This window comes from Cylas formicarius, unplaced genomic scaffold (genome assembly GCF_029955315.1).
Source record: "Cylas formicarius isolate icCylForm1 unplaced genomic scaffold, icCylForm1.1 PGA_scaffold_7__23_contigs__length_41026272, whole genome shotgun sequence".
Classification (NCBI taxonomy): Eukaryota; Metazoa; Arthropoda; class Insecta; order Coleoptera; family Brentidae; genus Cylas; species Cylas formicarius.
This window is the reverse complement of record NW_026844352.1, coordinates 19,610,195-19,624,473: the sequence shown is the minus strand read 5'-3', so window position 1 is coordinate 19,624,473 and position 14,279 is coordinate 19,610,195. Positions and strand designations below refer to the sequence as shown.

At 32.1% G+C, this 14,279-nt stretch overlaps 3 long non-coding RNA genes across 4 annotated transcripts; all 3 read left to right on the top strand.

Moving 5' to 3' along the window:
* Window positions 1–1,231: 1,231 nt before the first annotated feature.
* Window positions 1,232–2,530, top strand: LOC132705351 (uncharacterized). The gene is made up of 3 exons (XR_009619399.1): window positions 1,232–1,486; window positions 1,551–1,748; window positions 1,861–2,530. It is a non-coding gene; the product is annotated as an uncharacterized LOC132705351 (long non-coding RNA).
* A 5,860-nt stretch (window positions 2,531–8,390) lies between these two features.
* On the top strand, window positions 8,391–10,521 carry LOC132704935 (uncharacterized). 2 transcript variants are annotated; one of them, XR_009619338.1, is made up of 3 exons: window positions 8,391–9,474; window positions 9,549–9,746; window positions 9,859–10,521. It is a non-coding gene; the product is annotated as an uncharacterized LOC132704935 (long non-coding RNA). The 2 variants fall into 2 exon arrangements; XR_009619337.1 differs by having other exon boundaries at window positions 8,391–9,484.
* A 1,278-nt stretch (window positions 10,522–11,799) lies between these two features.
* LOC132705168 (uncharacterized) lies at window positions 11,800–13,950 on the top strand. The gene is made up of 3 exons (XR_009619350.1): window positions 11,800–12,045; window positions 12,643–12,729; window positions 13,769–13,950. It is a non-coding gene; the product is annotated as an uncharacterized LOC132705168 (long non-coding RNA).
* Window positions 13,951–14,279: the final 329 nt, after the last annotated feature.

Genomic DNA, 14,279 nt, shown 5'->3' with positions numbered 1-14,279 from the left:
TAATAATTCAAGTGAATATCACATGTGATATTAAAAATATTTATTACTACATAAATTACTTTCCTTCCTAAAGTATTATAATTAAGGAAAAAGTAAAAGAAACAATAATAATGCGGATAAGTACAGATTATTTTTAAATATATTTTTTCGATACATTTTTGCATAATGATGTTTAAACATCTTAACGAAATTACCAAAAAACTACAATAATTTTCTAATATTTCATCGCATGTAATTGCCTAATAATATCATACATAATATCACATAATTGCCTAATTCGTGAAATTACCAATATGACATATTTTAATTGTAACGTGAAATTTGTGACGTCATTGACAGTTGCGACGTTATCCAATACGGTTCTGCAGTGCCCATCCGAATTTGAATCTATGGTAGATACAACCACATTCGAACAAGAAGAAGAGACGTAGAAGACACCGAGATGATTCTGTGGTGGAGCATTGCACGCGGCGGTTTAACCTCCGTTCGCTCCTTGTTCACTTGACGAAAAGCAAAAATTAAATTTTGAGCGTCCTCAATAGTTCGCGTAAAATTCATTGCGAAAGCCTACCTGTTTCTTGTTGGCCGATGTACCAGGCTACCTGGCCTTGCATTGCTTCCAGTTTTCCTTTCATATCATCACCATTTATAAAACAGGTGAATACGCGTTTTTTGGTTGTCATTTTAGTAGTAATGACGGGTGTCGTATCTCACAAGATGCACTGTAGGATGGGTACACTTTGGACACACGTCAAGGAGTTTTACTTTGCTTATCCAATACGGTTATAGCTGATATTTGTATTTGCGCGCGTAATTACACTTTGAACACACGATTTTTTTGGAGTAGACGAAATAATTTCTCGGCGGTGTGACGTTCATTATTAAACTGAAATGTTATTGTGTGTTCCGGATGTTTTATTAATAGCATTATCAACGGATATTCTTATCTATTTCCTGTCCCCCGCGCCTTCGGCACGTACGCCTCCCTGCCGGTGACGTTTGCGTCACTTGGTTGGCACCACGGACCACGGTTAGGTTGGCACCACGGTTTGGTTAATTTGGCACCACGGACAACGATCGGGGGCTACGCCCCCGCGCGGGCGGTGGGCCCCCGAACGGCACGCGGGCGAACGGCGCGCGTGACATCTAGCAGCAACGGGACGGAACCGACGGTACATAATTACCTCGGCATTAAAGTGACCGTTCAACGACGGACGGGTTTTCACGGCAGCCCCCCCGAGATGGCGAGGGGGCTACCGGTGGGGTCCCCGAACGGCACGCGGGCGAACGGACAAAGACAACGGTTTGGTTGGCACTACTGACCACTGTTTGGTAAGGTTAGGGAGAGTGACCTATGGACGAATGGCCAGAACACAAAAAGAAGAAGACCATGGGCGTTGTGACCGTGGTCGGGAAGCCAAAAAGTGAGGTTATGTGGGCCTGGATGTCCCTTTATTCATCTACATGCAAGGCCAGGTAGGCAATGGTATGAAAAAGCATCGGAGATGGGGCTCCATTGTAATCCAAGAACCTTTATAAATATCTTCCAGGTAATCGCGCATAAAGTCGAGATACGTAGAATAGAGCTCTGGGTTTCGAGAAAGACGGTTTTCCAGCGACAACAAGCTAAGATTCTGGGTGTTTAAAGGGTAGGGATGCGATAAATCTACCACTCTTGTTCCTGCGGGTCGTATTTGCGAAAATAGTCTCACACCTTTCGTCCTCCGGGGAAGCGGGATGCTTAGTCGGTATGTTTTCTACTTCCCAGAATTTCAGAAAATAAGTATCTAAGCCAATACTGCTGCAACATGACGTAACAGTCGACAAATTATTCAACGAGTTTTGTACCTTTCCTATTAGTTTCTAAAGCAGATGGATGACCGGACGCACCTGGGATGCGTCCAGCGAGTAGGATTTGACCAGTTAATCGCCAATTACAAGATCTACAACACCGGGAATATGGTAATTGCGGTCAGCCAACTCCAGATTTTTTAAATTTTCTCTGCCAGCGTTATTGGATTGCAGGTCTGTCAGTACATAGCTGTGGTACGACAATGGCATCGAACGAAAGTAGAGGAGTTGCTTGATTTTGTGATTTAATGGTGCATCAAGTTAATCCTTTTGAAGTTTGACTGGTCATGTCTTTTAGGCCGTGAATGGGCACAGTGTAAAACTTCAACCTGCGTAAACACGTCGTAGTGCGACGACACCCCCAAAGCCTCACAAAAAGAAAGAAAAAGCGAAGAAACGGTTCAGCAGCAGCAGCAGCAGCATACCGGCTCATCCTCCTCCTCCTCCGGTTGGTTCGATACGTTTATCGACGACGAAGAAAGAAGGGTGGTATGCGAAGCGTTCCAGTTGAAAATGGTTTTAGAGTCGCAGCTGGTACGAAACGAGGACCAGATCAAAGAGACTGAAACTAAAATTGCCCTGCTGCAGAGCGAGTTACAAGTGGCGCGCCTTCATTCCGACGAATGCAGAAAAAAACTTAAACATTTTGCAAGTTTAGCATCCTCTCTGCCCGCATCAATCCCATAGTTTTTTTTTTTTAATTTTAAAAATATTATCGATGTTGATGTAAATAAAAAAAAATCTTTAGTGTTTTTTTTATTTAGACACACATACACTCCTCCAAACAACAACAACAACTAGAACAAAACCTGTTGAACCGGAAGTGAAAAAAAAAATACATATACATTTTACATTAGAATAAAAAAAAGACTAACATAAGCCTAATTTTTACAAATATTTTTTATTATTAGGTCGCAATGAATATCTGTGTTTCTATTACTCTTGAGGCATGTTGATGATTTGTGATGTCATTAATAGTTGAGAGATTATTCAATGCATTCTTATAACCTTAGAATACAAGTTGAAGTATGCGTTTCACAAAAAAATGTTGGGCTAGACTGCTAGGATAATTCGCCCATTGCCGACTTCCGTCGAGGATCTTCGCTTTTGGTCATTGACCAACACGTACAAAGAAGACATATAACCAATATTTGCTCAACTAGCAAAAAAAACAAATATGACCGATACCAAAAAAAACCGACACCCCCCGCTTCCACCGCGGACCATCCGGGCCCATCCGGCCTCCATACCGGCGTGAACGGGGAAAAACGACGGGGCCGACGACGATTATAACTTTAAAACATGCACTGAACACTAACAACACTAAGTCCACACAGTGGAAACCGATATCAAACTTTTGAGGACGAATACAAGGGATTCTGTCGGGAGCGAACGGAGGTTAAACCGCCGCGTGCAATGCTCCACCACAAAATCCACCTTAGAATACATAAAGAATCTATTAGAGATACATATATGGTAAAATGTCAATTTGCAAACACTAACCATAGAAAATTTTGGAAACATGTTAAATTTCAGCAAAGATATCTTCTATTGTATAAAGAATATATCTCGAAGATTGTTTTTTTAAATAGAAACTAATATATTCTATAATAAATGAAAGGTATGTAATGTTTAAACTTATTGTTTATATTACTGTTTCTAACCTCTATTTGTTTTTCAGTTATAGAAAGATTCCACAATTTACCCTAAAATGGAATTATATAGAATATGAACAAGATAAATTATAAAGTATATATTGATATTACACAACTTTTAAAAGTTTCATTGTCAAGAATCATTATAATTAGTTTAAAATGATTTTTATCGGATATGGATATTGGTATTGATATTGAAGGGGGGCGCGCTCGTGAAAATGCCACCCTTTCTATAGAAGGTTAGCAACTTCTTAAGGCTAGTAATACCATGCACTGAATCCCGATCGATCAGGGTCATTCCGAAGACTCCCAATCTTGCTCATGTTAAAGCAAAGCACTCGGTAAGCAGAAAATACGAGGCTTTCTCCCTTTTTATGCAATCGGATATGGGTAAAGATAATTTATAAAATTTTGTCGACTGAAAATTACTGTTTCATTGAAAGAATTGTAGTTACTTTTATATCAAGGAAATATCAGGTGAATGATTAAATCATGTTTAAAAATATTTATCATTTTTAGATTGAATTTTTATGTTTAGTAGAGTTTTACAATTTTAAATTTCATTTACTGGAAAATTTCGATTATACATTTTTGCTGATGAAAATATTAATTATTGATTGCCATATTAAGATTATTATTTGTCTGAAATTTAATTGTTAGTAATTTATAATAATGAAAGAAAGAAAATTGAACATTGTTTTAATTTATCAATGAATATATAAGGATTACCATTGATTAGTTATTAAAGATACATTTTAAAATGAATTTCATAAAATAATAACTTTGAATATACTTTTGTTTTTCAGGTCTTTTAATTTATTGTTTTTTATTTTCAGTAAATATGAAACTCCAAAATTAATACAAAAAGGAACTATCATCATGAAAAATCGTTACATTTCAACTGAGATGGTTTGAATCAAAGATAAATAAATGTGTCTCATAAAGTTATATTAATTAAAAATTGTTATCTAATGTAATGAAATTTAGTTATTTTTACCTTAAATCACCATCCAAATTATTAGAAATTATGATAGACCCAACTACAGTCAAATGATGGTAAGAAAACATATATGTCTATAAATTTCAAGATTCTAAAAATATCGTTGATGATCGCATAAAGAACGTATTACTGGAATTTATTTTATAAAGAAACATAAAAGGTATTTAATATAACAATCTTAATTTTTATGTGATAATAATTTCCATAATCCCTAATTTATTATTGTTTTGTCTCCGATGGTTGCAGGATTTAAGAATTTGTGGAAAAATAATTAATGCAATACAAAAACCAGATGTTTTATCATAAAGAATATTTTCATTTTGACTAAAATAGTTTTCATTAAATGTAAATGAAGATACAATATTTTTCTAATATTTGGTCGTATATAATCGTGTAATTTATGAAATTTTTAAAATATTATCGTTGATGACATAAATACACTTTACAGATAACAGGTATTTAATATAGAATCTTTAAATTTGATGTGATTTTATTTTTTATAACCTCTAATTTATTTTTATTTCATTTGTGATGATTATAGAATTTGAGAATTTGCGACAAATAATTGGTACAATACATTATTTTATTAAATTAAATACATTATTTGGATAAAGAAATTTTAATTTAACAAGTAAGTCTTTAATATTTATTTCAGAAAATATATCAAATTAAATTCAATAATTATTTTACATATTATCCTATATTTTCAAGCTGAAAAACAAATATATACAAAGCGTAAATCTACACCATCTATCAAGCAATTTCGAAATTACAGATTCCTTTTTCTTTAAGAAAATAATGTAAAAGATTACAAATTACTTTCAAATATATTTTCCAACATATTTTCCAATAACAATACCTAAACATCATGATGAAATCAACAAAAATTGTAATGCCTTTGTATATAATTACTTCATTTATCCAATCAACAATAATATTACATAATCTTAATTCTAATATTAATTATGACAATTTTATATTTATGACGTCATCAACAGTTTTAGGATTATTTGATGCGGGTTTACAATGCCCTTCCGAGTTTCAAACTATGGTTAACGCGAACACAGTTAAACGTAGAAAATGTCAAAATGTGTACGTGTCGACGAATTTTTAAATTATGGCATGTCGTCGTCAATTGCGTGAAAAAATGCGTCACTGGGATTTATTTCCAAGAGAAACAAATACATTTTACAAATTAAAGGTATTTAATATAACATTTTTAATTTTTATGCGATATTATTTTTCATAACCTCTAAAATTTTTATGTGATAATAATTTCCATAATCTTTAATTTATTATTGTTTTGTCTCCGATGGTTGCAGGATTTAAGAATTTGTGGAAAAATAATTAATGCAATACAAAAATCAGATGTTTTATCATAAAGAATCTTTTCATTTTGACTAAAATAGTTTTCATTAAATGTAAATGAAGATACAATATTTTTGTAGTATTTCGTCGTATGTGATTTTATTTTTTATAACCTCTAATTTATTTTTATTTCATTTGTGATGATTATAGAATTTGAGAATTTGCGACAAATAATTGATACAATACATTATTTTATTAAATTAAATACATTATTTGGATAAAGAAATTTTAATTTAACAAGTAAGTCTTTAATATTTATTTTATAAAATATATCAAATTAAAATCAATAATTATTTTACATAGTATTCTATATTTTCAAGCTGAAAAACAAATATATGCAAAGCGTAAATCTACGCCATTTATCAAGCAATTTCGAAATTACAGATTCCTTTTTACTTCTTTAAGAAAATAATGTAAAAGATTACAAATTACTTTTAAATATATTTTCCGATAAAATATCTAAACTTGATGATGATGAAATTAACAAAAATTGTAATGCCTTTGTACATAATTACTTCATTTATCCAATCAACAATAATAATACATAATGACAATTTTAAATTTATGACGTCATCAACAGTTGTAGGATTATTTGATGCGGTTTTACAATGCCTATCCGAGTTTCAAACTATGGTAAACGCGAACACAGTTAAACGTAGAAAATGTCAAAATGGGTACATGTCGACGAATTTTTAAATTAAAGGTATAACATATTTAATTTTTATGCCATATTATTTTTCATTACCTCTAATTCATAATCGTTTTGTTTCCTATGGTTACAGGATTAAAAAATTTGCAGAAAGAGAATTGATACAAGAACTAGATGTTTCACTACCCCCTAAAAAAAAAAGCTGACGTCCCAGGTAACAAATTAGACCATTGAAGAACCGCTTAGAAGAGGGTAGTTTAACAGCAAAAATTATCATCAATGAGTTATCAATAAAACGACTTCTGATAACTTCTAGAGAAATTATCATAAGAAATTTAAATAAAAACCATCATTGCCAATTTGGAAAAAAATTATCCAAGTAAAATATTATTCGGATAAATGGATAAAAACACAGGTAAAGTTTTATCATGTTCAAATTATAAGTCGTAATTGATATTTGGTATAAAATTAACGTTTCATATAATCTTTTAAAATTATTTACACAATTCAAGTTAGCTTTATTGTTTTTGTCAACATTTAAATGAATCATATATATGTGTAAGTATTCAAATAGACGATTTTCAATTTATTTACTAAAATTGCATGATAAATTTAAAATATTTTATTTACTTTTTTGACGGTAAATTTTTTTTATGTTATAATCCTGCAGATAAAAAACAAACCATCATTAACAATTTCCCTATAAGGAATGCCTTCAATCAGTTATTGAACATGGACCAACTGATAATTTCATCCAAAAAATTACCATCACTATTTTACAAAGGCTTATATCATCTAAATAAAAAGAAATAATTAAAAAATATATATATTTAAATGAATGAATGAAAACATGATAATTAATCTTAATTTTCTTTTAATATTTATATTATTATTCTTAATATGAAATATTAGTGTTTTAATGTGTTTCATTTATTTATGTATTTTTTAAATTATTCAAGTTTTTTAAATTTTAATTTTCTAATATTTCTTTTTGAATGTAAAATTTTCCATATATTTCTCTCAATGAAAATTTAAAAATTATTATATATTTCTGGGTGGACAATAAATCACTACCGACAACTTAGTTATGAAGAATATCATTCATCAATTATAAAAAAAAAAAGAGACAATTTTATTAAATAAACGATCATTGAAACTTTGTAAGTATTCGTCGAGTCATCCAAGAAAATACTTCATTTAGACATAAATTTCAATTTAACAAGTAAGTTTTTTATATTCGTTTTATGTAACATAATAATTTTTTCGAGTTTAACACAAGAAATGTAAAACATAAGTCTACACAATCTGTCAAACAAATTCGGTATTGTTTACAGATTCCTTTTTATTTCTTTTAAGAACATAAAGTGACGACAAGAAATGAAATAAAAGAAAACTATAAAGAATAAAATATCGTTTATTTAAAAAATAATAATTTAAGTGAATATCACATGTGATATTAAAAATATTTATTACTACATAAATTACTCCCCTTCCTAAAGTATTATAATTAAGGAAAAAGTAAAAGAAACAATAATAATGCGGATAAGTACAGATTGTTTTTAAATATATTTTTTCGATATATTTTTGCATAATGATGTTTAAACATCTTAACGAAATTACCAAAAAACTACAATAATTTTCTAATATTTCATCGCATGTAATTGCCTAATAATATCATACATAATATCACAATTGACTAATTCGTGAAATTACCAATATGACATATTTTAATTGAAACGTGAAATTTGTGACGTCATTGACAGTTGCGACGTTATCTAATACGGTTCTGCAGTGCCCTTCCGAATTTGAATCTATGGTAGATACAACCACATTCGAAACGAAGAAGAGACGTAGAAGACACCGAGATGATTCTGTGGTGGAGCATTTCACGCGGCGGTTTAACCTCCGTTCGCTCCTTGTTCACTTGACGAAAAGCGAAAATTAAATTTTGAGCGTCCTCAATAGTTCGCGTAAAATTCATTGCGAAAGCCTACCTGTTTCTTGTTGGCCGATGTACCAGGCTACCTGGCCTTGCATTGCTTCCAGTTTTTCTTTCATATCATCACCATTTATAAAACAGGTGAATACGCGTTTTTTGGTTGTCATTTTAGTAGTAATGACGGGTGTCGTATCTCACAAGATGCACTGTAGGATGGGTACACTTTGGACACACGTCAAGGAGTTTTACTTTGTTTATCCAATACGGTTGTAGCTGATATTTGTATTTGCGCGCGTAATTACACTTTGAACACACGATTTTTTTGGAGTAGACGAAATAATTTCTCGGCGGTGTGACGTTCATTATTAAACTGAAATGTTATTGTGTGTTCCGGATGTTTTATTAATAGCATTATCAACGGATATTCTTATCTATTTCCTGTCCCCCGCGCCTTCGGCACGTACGCCTCTCTGCCGGTGACGTTTGCGTCACTTGGTTGGCACCACTAACAACGGTTTGGTTGGCACCACGGACGACGGTTGGCACCACGGTTAGGTTGGCACCACGGTTTGGTTAAATTGGCACCACTGACAACGATCGGGCCCCCGAACGGCGCGCGCGACATCTAGCAGCAACGGGACGGAACCGACGGTACATAATTAGCTCGGCATTAAAGTGACCGTTCAACGACGGACGGGTTTTCACGGCAGCCCCCTCGAGATGGCGGGGGGGCTGCCGGTGGGGTCCCCGAACGGCACGCTGGCGAACGGACAAAGACAACGTTTTGGTTGGCACCACTGACGACGGTTTGGTAAGGTTAGGGCGTATGGTTAATGGGCGAGTGACCTATGGACGAACGGCCAGAACACAAAAAGAAGAAGCACATGGGCGGGTGGCCAATAGGTCCAGTGTGAAGGAAGAAGACCCGTGGGCGGTGGGCCCGCGGCCGGGAAGCCAAAAGTGAGGTTATGTGGGCATGGATGTCCCTTTATTCATCTACATGCAAGGCCAGGTAGGCAATGGTATGAAAAAGCATCGGAGATGGGGCTCCATTGTAATCCAAGAACCTTTATAAATATCTTCCAGGTAATCGCGCATAAAGTCGAGATACATAGAATAGAGCTCTGGGTTTCGAGAAAGACGCTTTTCCAGCGACAACAAGCTAAGATTCTGGGTGTTTAAAGGGTAGGGATGCGATAAATCTACCACTCTTGTTCCTGCGGGTCGTATTTGCGAAAATAGTCTCACACCTTTCGTCCTCCGGGGAAGCGGGATGCTTAGTCGGTATGCTTTCTACTTCCCAGAATTTCAGAAAATAAGTATCTAAGCCAATACTGTTGCAACATGACGTAACAGTCGACAAATTATTCAACGAGTTTTGTACCTTTCCTATTAGTTTCTAAAGCAGATGGATGACCGGACGCACCTGGGATGCGTCCAGCGAGTAGGATTTGACCAGTTAATCGCCAATTACAAGATCTACAACACCGGGAATATGGTAATTGCGGTCAGCCAACTCCAGATTTTTTAAATTTTCTCTGCCAGCGTTATTGGATTGCAGGTCTGTCAGTACATAGCTGTGGTACGACAATGGCATCGAACGAAAGTAGAGGAGTTGCTTGATTTTGTGATTTAATGGTGCATCGAGTTAATCCTTTTGAAGTTTGACTGGTCATGCCTTTTAGGCCGTGAATGGGCACAGTGTAAAGCTTCAACCTGCGTAAACATGTCGTAGTGCGACGACACCCCCAAAGCCTCACAAAAAAAAAGAAAAAGCGAAGAAACGGTTCAGCAGCAGCAGCAGCAGCATACCGGCTTATCCTTCTCCTCCTCCGGTTGGTTCGATACGTTTATCGACGACGAAGAAAGAAGGCTGGTATGCGAAGCGTTCCAGTTGAAAATGGTTTTAGAGTCGCAGCTGGTGCGAAACGAGGACCGGATCAAAGAGACTGAAACTAAAATTGCCCTGCTGCAGAGCGAGTTACAAGTGGCGCGCCTTCACTCCGACGAATGCAGAAAAAAACTTAAACATTTTGCAAGTTTAGCATCCTCTCTGCCCGCATCAATTCCATAGTTTTTTTTTTTAATTTTAAAAATATTATCGATGTTGATGTAAATAAAAAAAATCTTTAGTGTTTTTTTTATTTAGACACACATACACTCCGCCAAACAACAACAACAACTAGAACAAAACCTGTTGACTCGGAAGTGAAAAAAAAATACATATACATTTTACATTAGAATATAAAAAAGACTAACATAAGCCTAATTTTTACAAATATTTTTTATTATTAGGTCGCAATGAATATGTGTGTTTCTATTACTCTTGAGGCATGTTGAGGATTTGTGATGTCATTAATAGTTGAGAGATTATTCAATGCATTATAACCTTAGAATACATAAAGAATCTATAAGAGATACATCTATGGTAAAACGTCAATTTGCAAACACCAACCATAGAAAATTTTGGAAACATGTTAAATTTCAGCAAAGATATCTTCTATTGTATAAAGAATATATCTCGAAGATTGTTTTTTAAATAGAAACTAATATATTCTATAATAAATGAAAGATATGTAATGTTTAAACTTATTGTTTATATTACTGTTTCTAACCTCTATTTGTTTTTCAGTTATAGAAAGATTCCACAATTTACCCTAAAATGGAATTATATAGAATATGAACAAGATAAATTATAAAGTATATATTGATATTACACAACTTTTAAAAGTTTCATTGTCAAGAATCATTATAATTCGTTTAAAATGATTTTTATCGGATATGGATATTGGTGTTGATATTGAAGGGAGGCGCTCGTGGGCGTCCAAGCATTTAGGCCACCAGACCGCTCTAGAGAACGTCCAAAATGCCACCCTTTCTATAGAAGGTTAGCAACTTCTTTAGTCTAGTAATACCATGCGCTGAATCCCGATCGATCAGGGTCGTTCCGAAAACTCCCAATTTTGCTCATGTTAAAGCAAAGCACTCGGTAAGCAGAAAATATGAGGCTTTCTCCCTTTTTATGCAATCGGATATGGGTAAAGATAATTTATAAATTTTGTGACTGAAAATTACTGTTTCATTGAAAGAATTGTAGTTCCTTTTATATTAAGGAAATATCAGGTGAATGATTAAATCATGTTTAAAAATATTTATCATTTTTAGATTGAATTTTTATGTTTAGTAGAGTTTTACAATTTTAAATTTCATTTACTGGAAAATTTCGATTATACATTTTTGCTGATGAAAATATTAATTTTTGATTGCCATATTAAGATTATTATTTGACTGAAATTTAATTTACTGTTTCTAACCTCTTTGTTTTCAGTTATAGAAAGCTTCCACAATTTACTCTAAAATGGAATTATATAGAATATGAACAAGATAAATTATAAAGTATATATTGATACTACACAACTTTTAAAAGTTTCATTGTCAAGAATCATTATAATTCGTTTAAAATGATTTTTATCGGATATGGATATTGGTATTGATATTGAAGGGAGGCGCTCGTGGGCGTCCAAGCATTTAGGCCACCAGACCGCTCTAGAGAACGTCCAAAATGCCACCCTTTCTATAGAAGGTTAGCAACTTCTTTAGTCTAGTAATACCATGCACTGAATCCCGATCGATCAGGGTCATTCCGAAGACTCCCAATCTTGCTCATGTTAAAGCAAAGCACTCGGTAAGCAGAAAATACGAGGCTTTCTCCCTTTTTATGCAATTGGATATGGGTAAAGATAATTTATAAAATTTTGTCGACTGAAAATTACTGTTTCATTGAAAGAATTGTAGTTACTTTTATATCAAGGAAATATCAGGTGAATGATTAAATCATGTTTAAAAATATTTATCATTTTTAGATTGAATTTTTGTGTTTAGTAGAGTTTTACAATTTTAAATTTCATTTACTGGAAAATTTCGATTATACATTTTTGCTGATGAAAATATTAATTATTGATTGCCATATTAAGATTATTATTTGTCTGAAATTTAATTGTTAGTAATTTATAATAATGAAAGAAAGAAAATTGAACATTGTTTTAATTTATCAATGAATATATAAGGATTACCATTGATTAGTTATTAAAGATACATTTTAAAATGAATTTCATAAAATAATAACTTTGAATATACTTTTGTTTTTCAGGTCTTTTAATTTATTGTTTTTTATTTTCAGTAAATATGAAACTCCAAAATTAATACAAACAAGGAACTATCATCATGAAAAATCGTTACATTTCAACTGAGATGGTTTGAATCAAAGGTAAATAAATGTGTCTCATAAAGTTATATTAATTAAAAATTGTTATCTAATGTAATGAAATTTAGTTATTTTTACCTTAAATCACCATCCAAATTATTAGAAATTATGATAGACTCAGCTACAGTCAAATGATGGTAAGAAAACATACATGTCTATAAATTTCAAGATTCTTAAAATATCGTTGATGATCGCATAAAGAACGTATTACTGGAATTTATTTCATAAAGAAACATAAAAGGTATTTAATATAACAATCTTAATTTTTATGTGATAATAATTTCCATAATCCCTAATTTATTATTGTTTTGTCTCCGATGGTTGCAGGATTTAAGAATTTGTGGAAAAATAATTAATGCAATACAAAAACCAGATGTTTTATCATAAAGAATATTTTCATTTTGACTAAAATAGTTTTCATTAAATGTAAATGAAGATACAATATTTTTCTAATATTTGGTCGTATATAATCGTGTAATTTATGAAATTTTTAAAATATTATCGTTGATGACATAAATACACTTTACAGATAACAGGTATTTAATATAGAATCTTTAAATTTTATGTGATTTTATTTTTTATAACCTCTAATTTATTTTTATTTCATTTGTGATGATTATAGAATTTGAGAATTTGCGACAAATAATTGATACAATACATTATTTTATTAAATTAAATACATTATTTGGATAAAGAAATTTTAATTTAACAAGTAAGTCTTTAATATTTATTTTATAAAATATATCAAATTAAAATCAATAATTATTTTACATAGTATCCTATATTTTCAAGCTGAAAAACAAATATATACAAAGCGTAAATCTACGCCATTTATCAAGCAATTTCGAAATTACAGATTCCTTTTTACTTCTTTAAGAAAATAATGTAAAAGTTTACAAATTACTTTTAAATATATTTTCCAATAAAATATCTAAACATCATGATGAAATTAACAAAAATTGTAATGCCTCAACAATAATAATACATAATCTTAATTCTAATATTAATAATGACAATTTTAAATTTATGACGTCATCAACAGTTGTAGGATTATTTGATGCGGTTTTACAATGCCCATCCGAGTTTCAAACTATGGTAAACGCGAACACAGTTAAACGTAGAAAATGTCAAAATGGGTACATGTCGACGAATTTTTAAATTAAAGGTATTTAATATAACATTTTTAATTTTTATGCCTTATTATTTTTCATAACCTCTAATTCATAATCGTTTTGTTTCCTATGGTTACAGGATTTAAAAAATTTGCAGAAAGAGAATTGATACAAGAACTAGATGTTTCACTATCCCCTAAAAAAAAAAGCTGACGTCCCAGGTAACAAATTAGACCATTGAAGAACCGCTTAGAAGAGGGTAGTTTAACAGCAAAAATTATCATCAATGAGTTATCAATAAAACGACTTCTGATAATTTCTAGAGAAATTATCATAAGAAATTTAAATAAAAACCATCATTGCCAATTTGGAAAAAAAATTATCCAAGTAAAATATTATTCGGATAAATGGATATAAACACAGGTAAAGTTTTATCATGTT